This window comes from Argiope bruennichi, chromosome 5 (genome assembly GCF_947563725.1).
Source record: "Argiope bruennichi chromosome 5, qqArgBrue1.1, whole genome shotgun sequence".
NCBI lineage: Eukaryota > Metazoa > Arthropoda > Arachnida > Araneae > Araneidae > Argiope > Argiope bruennichi.
The window spans coordinates 102,909,142-102,920,073 of record NC_079155.1 but is presented as its reverse complement, the minus strand read 5'-3'; positions in this window follow the sequence as shown (position 1 = coordinate 102,920,073).

Here is a 10,932-nt window from a genome sequence, read left to right as displayed (position 1 = left end):
TGCGCCACTTCTGCAGGAGGCCATACCGTTGCATACTCTTGATCCTGGAAAGCAAAAGTTCTAATTACTAAAAATTGTTTATGCAAAATCGATTCAGTAAAACTAGCATTGTGTGTGTGTGTGTGTGTGTGTGTGTGTGTGTGTGTGTGTGTGTGTGTGTGTGTGTGTGTGAACATTAATTTGTTTGCAGCAGAAGGCAGGTTTGAAGACATAGACGAGACGTTGTATTTTTAATTTCGTTTTATTCTCTCCCGGGAGACAGGCATGACTTATTTACAAGAAGGCGCAGCGCGAAACAAAAGCAGAAGTAAGAAAAAAGGGGCGAAACAAATGATCACAAGTCTTATATAACATGGGATTTCCCGGCATGTGGTAATTGAATACATGTTTTGAGCTTTGACAAGGGCAACGAAGGGATCACTTTCATTTGATACGTAGAAGTGATTGCGCAGTAATTTTTACACAGCTTCAGTTTAATTAATTAAACAGAAAGTGGAATTGTATCAGGTAATAAGATAATGAAATCACCATGGGCTAAATGAAGATAAAGCTTTGGAAATTAATTTGGTTTAAATTAACAGTTTAAAATATCATTACATATATATATATATATATATATATATATATATATATATATATATATATATATATATATATATATATATATATTAAAGAATGCAGAAGTAAGTTAAATTTGGAGAGTTTTTAGGTTCATTCGCAATTGATGGAGAAGGGATACCAACTGATAAAAGAAGTAGAAAAAAAAATATTCCAAGGAAGGTTTAATTCGATGGCATTAAGTAACACAATGAAGTCGATTCGTGAGATGTCCCAAATACGAATGAGATGAAGGCAAAAAGTATGTTATCAAAAATATGACAGCAATTTATATTTAGAGAACCCTTGATATTATGTCTTTAATCCTCCTGTAAATTACAAATAGATTCCAAATTCAAGTTTACACATAAGTATCATAAGTACACATCACATAAGTATGAATTGATGCAATCATTTCTGCCTATTATAGAATTATTATGGAAATGACATGGTTCATTAGAAAGCTCATACTTCTTTTTTCCTTTCTTATTTTTAGATTAATCACTTTTTTCTTTCATCTTCATTTGGTTGGTCAACTATACACAAGAAGTTAGTTCGTCAGGATTAGTGGTTGCCAACATTTTTAATTAAATATTTTATATAATATTCCTTTAATTGTTCCTTTAGCAAATTTTAAAACAAATTCAAATTTTGATAGATTTATCACACTATTACTATTTTATGGTACTATTTCAGATGCATTACATCTTTCTGTTCATTGTATTACGCATTTCTCTAATTTTTTTAATCCATATCTTTATACATAGAATCATATGACAGTAAAGATTAGCATTGTTTAAAAAATGACGGCAATTTATTATTTCACCATTACTTGATTCTGAAGATTGGCATTCACTGTAAGCGCAACAAAATTAAAAATATATACATATCAAAAGCATGCTTTATAGCGAAATCTACTTACTCTATTAATAAATGAGTTGCAACATAAAGGTATGAAACAAAATGAAAGTAAAAATCTACGTCCTTAGTTTCCAACAATGGAAACAATTCCCGCAAATAAATATTTGGTGAAATGATGAAAACAGTTTATTTCATTCACAGTAATGAAAATTTTTTTTAAAAAAAAATATATAAATAGTTTAAAATTTTAATTTAATTGAAACTAAAGAATTTTGCAGCAATTAAATTAATGTTATTTAATGATAGTTTTTAAAATTTTAATATGATGTAAAAATCCTTTTTGAGCAGGAATATTTTCTGAAGTCATCGTGAAATGTCTAAAAAATATCTTATTTTTTTAATTAAAATTCTAATCAAGATTTCAAAAAAAAAATGGCATCGATATGCACATTCCGTTTCTCTGAGATATCTTTGCGTGCTAAAACAGGTAACTCTAGGTCAAACAATCTGGCCTGTAGAGTGCGAAATACATGCACACTTTCTCCTTTATTATTAGTGGAGATAACAGAGGTCTAGAAAAACAAGATTTCTGGAAAGAATCAACGACGGATAGATATTGAGTTCTACTTCTGTACATATTTAATTTAAATTAAAAAAAATTGAAGATTTTAAAAAAACCATACTTTTCATTGAACTGATCAAGAAATGGACTGTTCTTGATAAGAGCCAGGACCCAGTCGGAATTGACGATATTTTCTTTTGCGACGTACAAGTCACACACCGAAGGATCATCCGTATATATGTGCATTTGTTTCACAAGCATTAACCTGAAAAGGAGCAGACGAAATATTCAAATACCCACAAAATAGCCATTAAAAATTTTCTTAATTTTTTGAAGAATAAGAGACAATATTTTAAAAAGAATGGAAAATGAAGATCTAATACTCTGATTATGATGAAAGATAGAAAAATGATTTGTGTCATTTATCAAATTGTGATAATTCGCGTTAAATATTTATCGTTTGCTTTTTTTTTCTCTCAACTTTTACATAAACATTACAGATGATTTTTTCTTCTTTTTTTTAGCATCCTTCAAAAAAATTAGAAATAAGTAATTATTTGAGACTAATTGCAAACGATTTTATTAAGAAATTATCGAAACTTTTATTTTTCCATTCTATGTTTCGTTTTTAGCCATTCTCTAATAATGTATCATTTTAGCTGTTTGGTTATGACAAACAATGTTATATTTAGAGATTAAAATAACATCTAAAAATAGTACATGCAGTTGGATTTGCTTACGCTACAATAAAACTGCATTCCAGATTTAATTAATTTGTGAGAATTATTGAATTTTGTTTATTTAAAAAGAAAAATAATATAATATGTTTCACGAGTATTTGCTTTTCTTAGATATGATATTGGTTTGAAATTAATTAAATCCTACTGATTTAAGCATACAATGAAATTTTTTCTTATTCTCTTAATTACTAATTTTATTTACTCAAATTGGCTATTTTATAGAATTGGTTTGATGGCCTTTTTTTTGTGTGTGAACTTAAATGTTCTTTTTCTCCAAGCTTGAACTGCTTGCTTCTAAAGTGAAATTGACATAAGAATCATGTGCTTTACATTATTTCTTATAGCAGTATATAATGTGGAATGGCATTATATAACTTTTCGTAGACAAATTTCAATGATTTGCCGTATTTCTGAACTATGTACGCTTACAATATTCAGCCATATTTACTCATATTTTATTGAATCAATAACTTTCTTTGAAATTATATAATTTGGGAATTGGCCACATATTGAAATGTGGGTAGTTGATGAGTATATTACCTTAGGAAGATCGCCATTCTCCGTATAGCTCAGCATCCCAAGCTGACAAAATTTGATTGATGACGGAAAGTTTATCTCGCACTAGTTAGTTAGTTATATTAACGTCCCGTTTTAAGAACACTTGGGCTATTTTGGGACGGACCTCGTAATTTTGAACCGCGGTCAGATGACGAGGACGACACCTGAGCTGGCACCCTCCTCTCCACACCACGCCACACCAGCAGGTATCTCGCACCAGATCCGTTGAATCGGTGTATTCCTACTTGCTATCTTCTAATCTTAGTATCAAAACTCAACTAACAGATATTCCGATAAACTCAGATGTTGCATCAAGTTACAAATGCTGCATTGGATGCGTTATTTGGATGGAGTCATTCAACCAAGAGCCAGTTGCCATTTTATGGATTCTTGATTCATTATAAAATGCACTAGGTAATAATTCTCCATACACAATTCAAACAATCCAATCAGTTTGAAAACAAACTACTAATACATACAAAAGCCATCTTACACCCCGAGTACCAATAACCAACAGGTTATCTTACGACACCCATTAGTCATTATCTTGACTTATTACACGTTACTTATTACTCAAGTTTGAAGTTATCTCGTGCTATTTGTATAGACAACTGAACACAGTGTTAACCCTTTCTAGGGCCGTGGGAAGTATGCTTCCCACCAAATTTATCAATCTTTGTATGAAATTATGTAGGTTGGCATAAGATCTGACAATTTTTTTTAGTAAAACAGAAACTAAGATACTTCAGTTCTTTATCTTACACAAAATGATGTGTCTTGATTTGTTACTTAATTATGAATTAACCAAATTAATTAATGAATCAAATTAAATTTATCTAATAAGCTAAATGAATCCCTTTTCTTATTCTAATTTCAAGCCTAAAAATATTTTAACATAATATGACTAGAAAAAAATGGCCCTTTAAAGGTTTAAAGTTACAGTGTATCATAGAGAATTTCTCATACTGCATTGATTTATTTTCGTAAAATTCAGCATTATTTTTTTTTTCAATAACGTTTTGAGAAACAAGCTATTCCTACAATTATTTATCTTATTTGTAAGTACCGATTGCGCTAACTAAATAATGATAAGTATATTTTTAAATTTTCTAAAAAAATGATCTTACATTTTTATAGCTAACCTTTTAGAAGATATAGAAAAATATACTTATCACCATTTTCCTAATATTAATTTGCCAATGGTAACTATTAAAAGTTTTAATTATGGTTGTTTTTCCTTCTGGACTTCATGACCCATAAAAATATTTATAATCACACTGGTCACACAATGTTATTTTAAGTACTGAATTAATTTTCAATTAAGTATCATAATTACTATTTTCAGATAATAATGAGCAAATATTTAAAACTGAAAAGCAAATTAACTCAAATTCTCACTAAATACTTTAATGGAATGAAAAGAATTCAAAGTTCTAATTCCTAATCTCAGAACCCAATAAGAACCTTCACTTGTAGAGCAAATAAGAAAATAATTAACGAAATAAATACATTTTATCCAATGCGCTAAATAAATTTCAATCGAAAAAAATATTTGTATATACAATTATTAAAAAAAAATCCTTATACTAACTTAATGGAGTGCAGCATTTCTAAATATATTAAATGGATAAAATTACTGTTTACTATTGCCAGTCCGATTTCTCCGAAAATAAGGAATTAAACGTTTTAATTTATTCATCTTTTTCTGACATGGCAATCGATTTTTAGCTATTTTAAAGTGTTACCATGACAACCAGACTAATCGTGACCCACTTTCGGCTGTTGTTTTCAATCAGATCCCGCATCCATTAAACATAATCCGTGTTTAAATATGCAATACTATGAAACGCATTTTTTAAAGTAGATTTTTACTTGATGTTTAGAAAACAGGAATGGAGTGTGCCGTTTAATATTTATTTTTAACGCCACTTTGAAATGTTTTCCCTCAACTGATCACGGTTTACAAAAATGGTGTAAAAACGTTTATAGACAGAATATTTTCACAATGCAGCATCATTAGGAATATTGAAAAGGGATAGAGGATTTAAAATGGGTAAAAGATCAATTATAGCTACATTTCACGGGTGAAAATTCAATTTTGATTGGATTATTTTGCAGGTTGAGATGCTTTCTTAACCTCCTCGCATTCAAGGAGAATTAATCATAATAAAATTTGATCTTGAAATTCTACGTTTCAAACCTTTTCGAATCCTAAAAGCACTTTGGAGTGATATTTGTCTGTGCACACGGTGACTGAAAGATACTTTGAGATAGATAGATGAAATATGGCATATGTTTTTTTCACACCAAATTTATATATTTCTATCAAATTATGAACACATAACATCAAATTATTAACACATAAATTAAAAATAGCTATGTGTTTAAAATCTTATACATAATTTTAACATCTAAAATATAGATCTGTATGTCATTTTGAGCGAAATGCATCAAAGGGAGGATCTTCTGTCATCGATAGAGCTACATGCGTGTAAATGTTCAGAGAAATAAATGTGATCTGTTACAAAAATTATAGTTTTGTGGCAAATTTTGGTTTCAAACGGTATAAATTAACTCAGTTTTTTTTAACTATATTGCAAAACAAAAAACTTTCCAGTGCCAGACTTTAAAAATAAAAATCTGAGCACTCGTGGCGATCACAGTGTTAAAGATTCACAGATTTCATGAGGGATGGGGTTGAAGTGAGGATAATACATTGATATGGTAGTATGCTAGAGTGCTTGAAGAAAATCATTACCAATGTTTTTTTTTTTTTTTTCTTCTTCTTCTTTTTCTTTTTGTTGCTGAATTACATTTCAAGAAAGAGAGCCGTTGAATTTGTTTCAGATTCATTAGGATCAGTGAAACGCAAGAAATCGTTTCTGATAATTATTAATGAAAGTGACACTCGCTTTTCGAAGTATAGCAAATTCTAAATACAATTGTTTTTCACAATTTTGTTTTCATTTTTACGCATCAACATACCTAAGCTTTTCCAAACTGTTACCGAAAAATTTTGGATATAGTTAAACAGACTTTTCAAAATATTTTGGTCTTAATTATATTCCCAAAATCAGACATTTTTTTTAAGTTGTAGGAAATATAAAACTTCCTTGAAATCAGTGATATTTTCCTGTAAAATGAATGGATTTTCAAGAAACCAGATAAATAAACAATCAATAAAAACTACAAACAAAAGAATTCAATCAATATTGAATGAGATGATTTTAAGAAATTAAATAAACAAAAAAAAAAAATCACAAAAATTAGCAAAAACTGTCGTTAGACTATCTGGATGCGGATCGACTAGTCCATCAACAGTTAAATAAAGTTTAAATAAATCTAAAGTGAATGATCCGAAACATGAATACATATATTTTGCTTCAAAGAAATTTTAAAAAAAAGAGGTAGAACTGAAAAAAAAAATAATTAAAAACGCAATTTCAGTATAAAAGTTCATACAAATAAATTAAATAAATAGATAATGTAAATTAAATAATAAAATGCACGTTGCTAAACATTAGATTTATTTTCAGTATAGATGCCATGATCCTTTATTCTCTCTATTTAAGACAAACTATTATTTATACTAATTATTTACTAAACAATGAGAAATTCAAAGACAGGCCATGTGCTTATAAATTTTTTTGATATAATTTTTTTAATTTAATTCATTATTGTATTAAATGTGCAATTACAATTTAAAATTGCTAAAACAACAACAGCACACACACACACACATACACGCACACGCATGCACGCACACACAAATAAAGAAGAAAATGGAAGTAGATTCGGACCTCTAATAGACATGGCATAGTGATATTTCTTGCTTAATTTACGCGTTTTTATTTTATATTTTAAAATTTACTCATAATTATATAGTAATAATGGGCATACAAAAATATTTTTAACCATCATTTCAAAGCATGTTGACATAAAAGCAGGATTTGAAACCATGTAAAATATAAGTAAAAATAAAAATGCTCAAAAATTTATTAACCCCTTGGCCTGCGAATGTACCTCATTTCCCAATTATAACACATCCTATTTTTGACATTTATTGTTATTTTGATTCCTGTAATAATATATGAGGCATCTGAGATATTACATTGTATTTGCTACGTTGAAAAGATTAGTTTACAAAAACGATAATTTATTTTATTTAATATTCTTAATGTTTGAATAATTTTCAATATAAAATCGTTTGAATTTTGTTCCTAAGTCCGTTTGTGGAAAGTTACAATGGTTTTTATATTTACATTTATATACATTTTAATGCTGCTTTATATATTTAAATGTTATTTTCCCAAATTTTTATCTTAAGTGGAATTTTCTTACGAAAAACTCATAAATAAAAATCTAATGCTTTTTCCTCGTTCAAGTTTTTTAAAATAGCTTTCCAATATGTTCTGCAGTTCTTTAAACAGAGAATAAATGATCGATTTATTTTGCAATGCTCTATAGCAGTTTAAATGCTTTACAGTGTGTAAAAAATTGAAAATTTCATGTTATGTACTAGTCTAACACAATATTTAAAGAGTGCGTTAAAATACAGCTTATTTTTTTAGTTCAGGAACTAAATAAATTATTTCTTAAGCAATCTACAAAATTTTAAGCAAATAATTTGATAAATCTCTAAATTAAACGATTTTTGTTTTATGCCTCTTTTTAGTCCCCTTCCTCCCCAAAGAAGGCCTTTTTTCACATTTTTTTTTTAATTCATCATTTAACATTTTGGTTTCATACATGCTTTCTCAATCCTTTTTATAAAGAAATTCAAAAATATAATCATTTTAGCACATTTTTAAAAAAATCCATCCTGAAAGTAGCCATATACCTTAAATTATTTAATATTTTCACTTAATTAATTAAAATTAAAAATTCAATGCGGATATCAACACGTTATTATATGCGAAGAGGTTAGATTTGGTTGAAATTTATATCACTGAAGAACTTAATTTTTGAATTTAACTCATTAACTCTTTTATTTAACTTTCACTCCAATAAAATGAAATTTTCTGTTCCGGAAATATACCAACTTACTGATTCAACTAAAAGTCGAAAAATAACTGAGATTTTTATAGATTTTGTATCGAATTACAGCACCTTAAAAAAGTTAAACGTGTTTTTAAATTTAAGATGCAATAATTCGATGGCGCCCGAGCACACTAATCAAAGTTTAAAATGGTGTAAAAATTCTTTTTGGGATTAAAAAAAGAATGTGCTCCACAGTTGCTTATGCTAAAAGTTGAAATTTTGATCCATTTTTAATTAAAAATCCAATTAAAACTTTTTTTACTTAGTGAAATTCAATTACCAAGAAACATATATAATAACACATTTGGAAACTCTACCCAACGGTCAGTCTAAGCATTTGAACATTATTGAACCATGCATATTACACAAGACCAGCGGAACTGATCTCCCCAAACCTCTCTCGCATACTCTCTAATAACTATTATCTGCCTCCCTCCTCATAAAATTGTAGACCTAGTAAATGCTGCGAATGCTTTGCATGGCATTGGCGAAGAATACTTACGAAATATATATATATACCTTTGGCACGAATCTAGTATTTCTACTGAAACTAATGTGCAATTTTTGTCGATTAATATACCCAAATTAATCCGAAAATTAATACACATTTTGGGCGCCTATTTTCCAAACAACTAATACCAAATTTTTGTATGGAACTAGAGTTCTTGTCACAAGATCAAGTTACGACATTGCATTTGTGAGTTATTGCGTTTACGAAAAGATAGGCAGGCAATCATTTGACAAACTTGATTCACATTTTGATAAAAATCTTCATATTAGATGCTAAATCAGTGAACCAAATTTCATCTCTCTAGCTCTTTATGTTTGGTAGTCATCGAGTTCACTTGTACTTGGACAACCAGTCAAACTTCCTCTAAATGAAAATTTCTTTCAAAATTTTATCTGAAGTCCATACACCAAATTTCATCTATGTAGTTCACAGCTAGTTTTTTTTAGTTACCGCATTCACAGACAGATAAGCATATTACCAAAAGAAAACAATTGGATTATTTCATAACACAAATTCCAATCAAACGAGATTATGAAAAAATGTTTATTTAAACAACAATTAAAAAACAGCAATATTGTGCAAGTGATTTCATAAACATCATTCAAATAATTGAACTACACAATGCAAACTACAACTAAATATTTTTAAATATAATCACAATTATCTTTAAGAATTCTGCTACTTCTTTTTTATCATGATTTTTAAATATAATCACATTTCTTTTTTCCCCCCCTTGCATCCATAAAGTTCAATGAATCTTTATTTATTTTTTCAAAAATAAGAACAATTTTTATATTAGAGATGTACCATTTATAAAAAGGTAAAAAGAAATTAGTAGATAAAAAGGTTAACATTTGATAGCTAAATGAAATGACTTACACTGTTATGCATTTCTTATTTATGTTTCTTAAGTTCATAAATATTGGAACACTAGCTAAATAAAAAATAAATTACTTTTCACATCTGAACTACTGCAATGATTGAAGTGTCTATTTTTTTGGAGAAAAAAACAAGAACTCTATCATCTGAAAAGTTGGTCGCAAGAGACTTTTTTCTCACTTTCATGGTCAAACTATGGAGCAAATTTTGCAAAAAAGCAGAATTTTGTTATTTTTGTAAATTTGTGTAAAAGAAATTTTAGTTTCCTCTTCTTTTTAAGTTTCGAACCAGAGAAAACATTTATTTGTAACTATAATGTAGCATTTGTGGTTGAAATAGCAGTTTTATACATGCATTAATATAAAAGAAAGGTTTCCTATTTTGTTTAAATAAAAAAAAATATATTAGCTATAAATTTTAAATAGCAACACATGTGCTGTTGGTTTATTTCAATTAACATATCAACTTTTATAGTTAATAGTAGACTTTCTAAGGTCAATCAATCAGGCATATGATAACAGCAAACTTAAAATAACAAAAACATCATTTAAAATTTGCAATAGCACGTGAAAGACTGCCCAATTTAGTGTTACTTTCAACAGAAAATAAATTAAATTACAAAAAAAAAATTTGAAATATAAAATAAACTCAAGGAAATTAAAGGAAGGGAAATAAAGTTATATTATCTATATTTTTTAAAATTTCTATATTAATGAATTATTAATTCACCAGTAAATACAAAATGTTTTACATGAACTCTTCTTGTATTAAAAAATTACAGTTTTTATTAATTTATCCATTTTTTTATACTGGACCCAATTCCAAATTTGTGCACTGAACTACAAAATCATGACATGAAGAGTGGTGTTGACAGTTTCAATAATTTACTACTCTGCATTTTTGTAACAAAATCAATATCATTTCATAATAACTGATATGACTATAAATGTTCACTGTTTAGATTATTCTATATACATTGAGATCAAGTATAAAAAAGTCATTTTTTTAAATGCAATAAACTGCTATACAATGTGGTTGAACAATTACAGGTTATATGAACATGCATTAGTCAAACAGTATAACACACATTATGAACGTGCATTAGTCAAACAGTATAGTACACATTATGAACACACATTAGTCAAACAGTATAACACACTTATGAATATGCATTAGTCAAACAG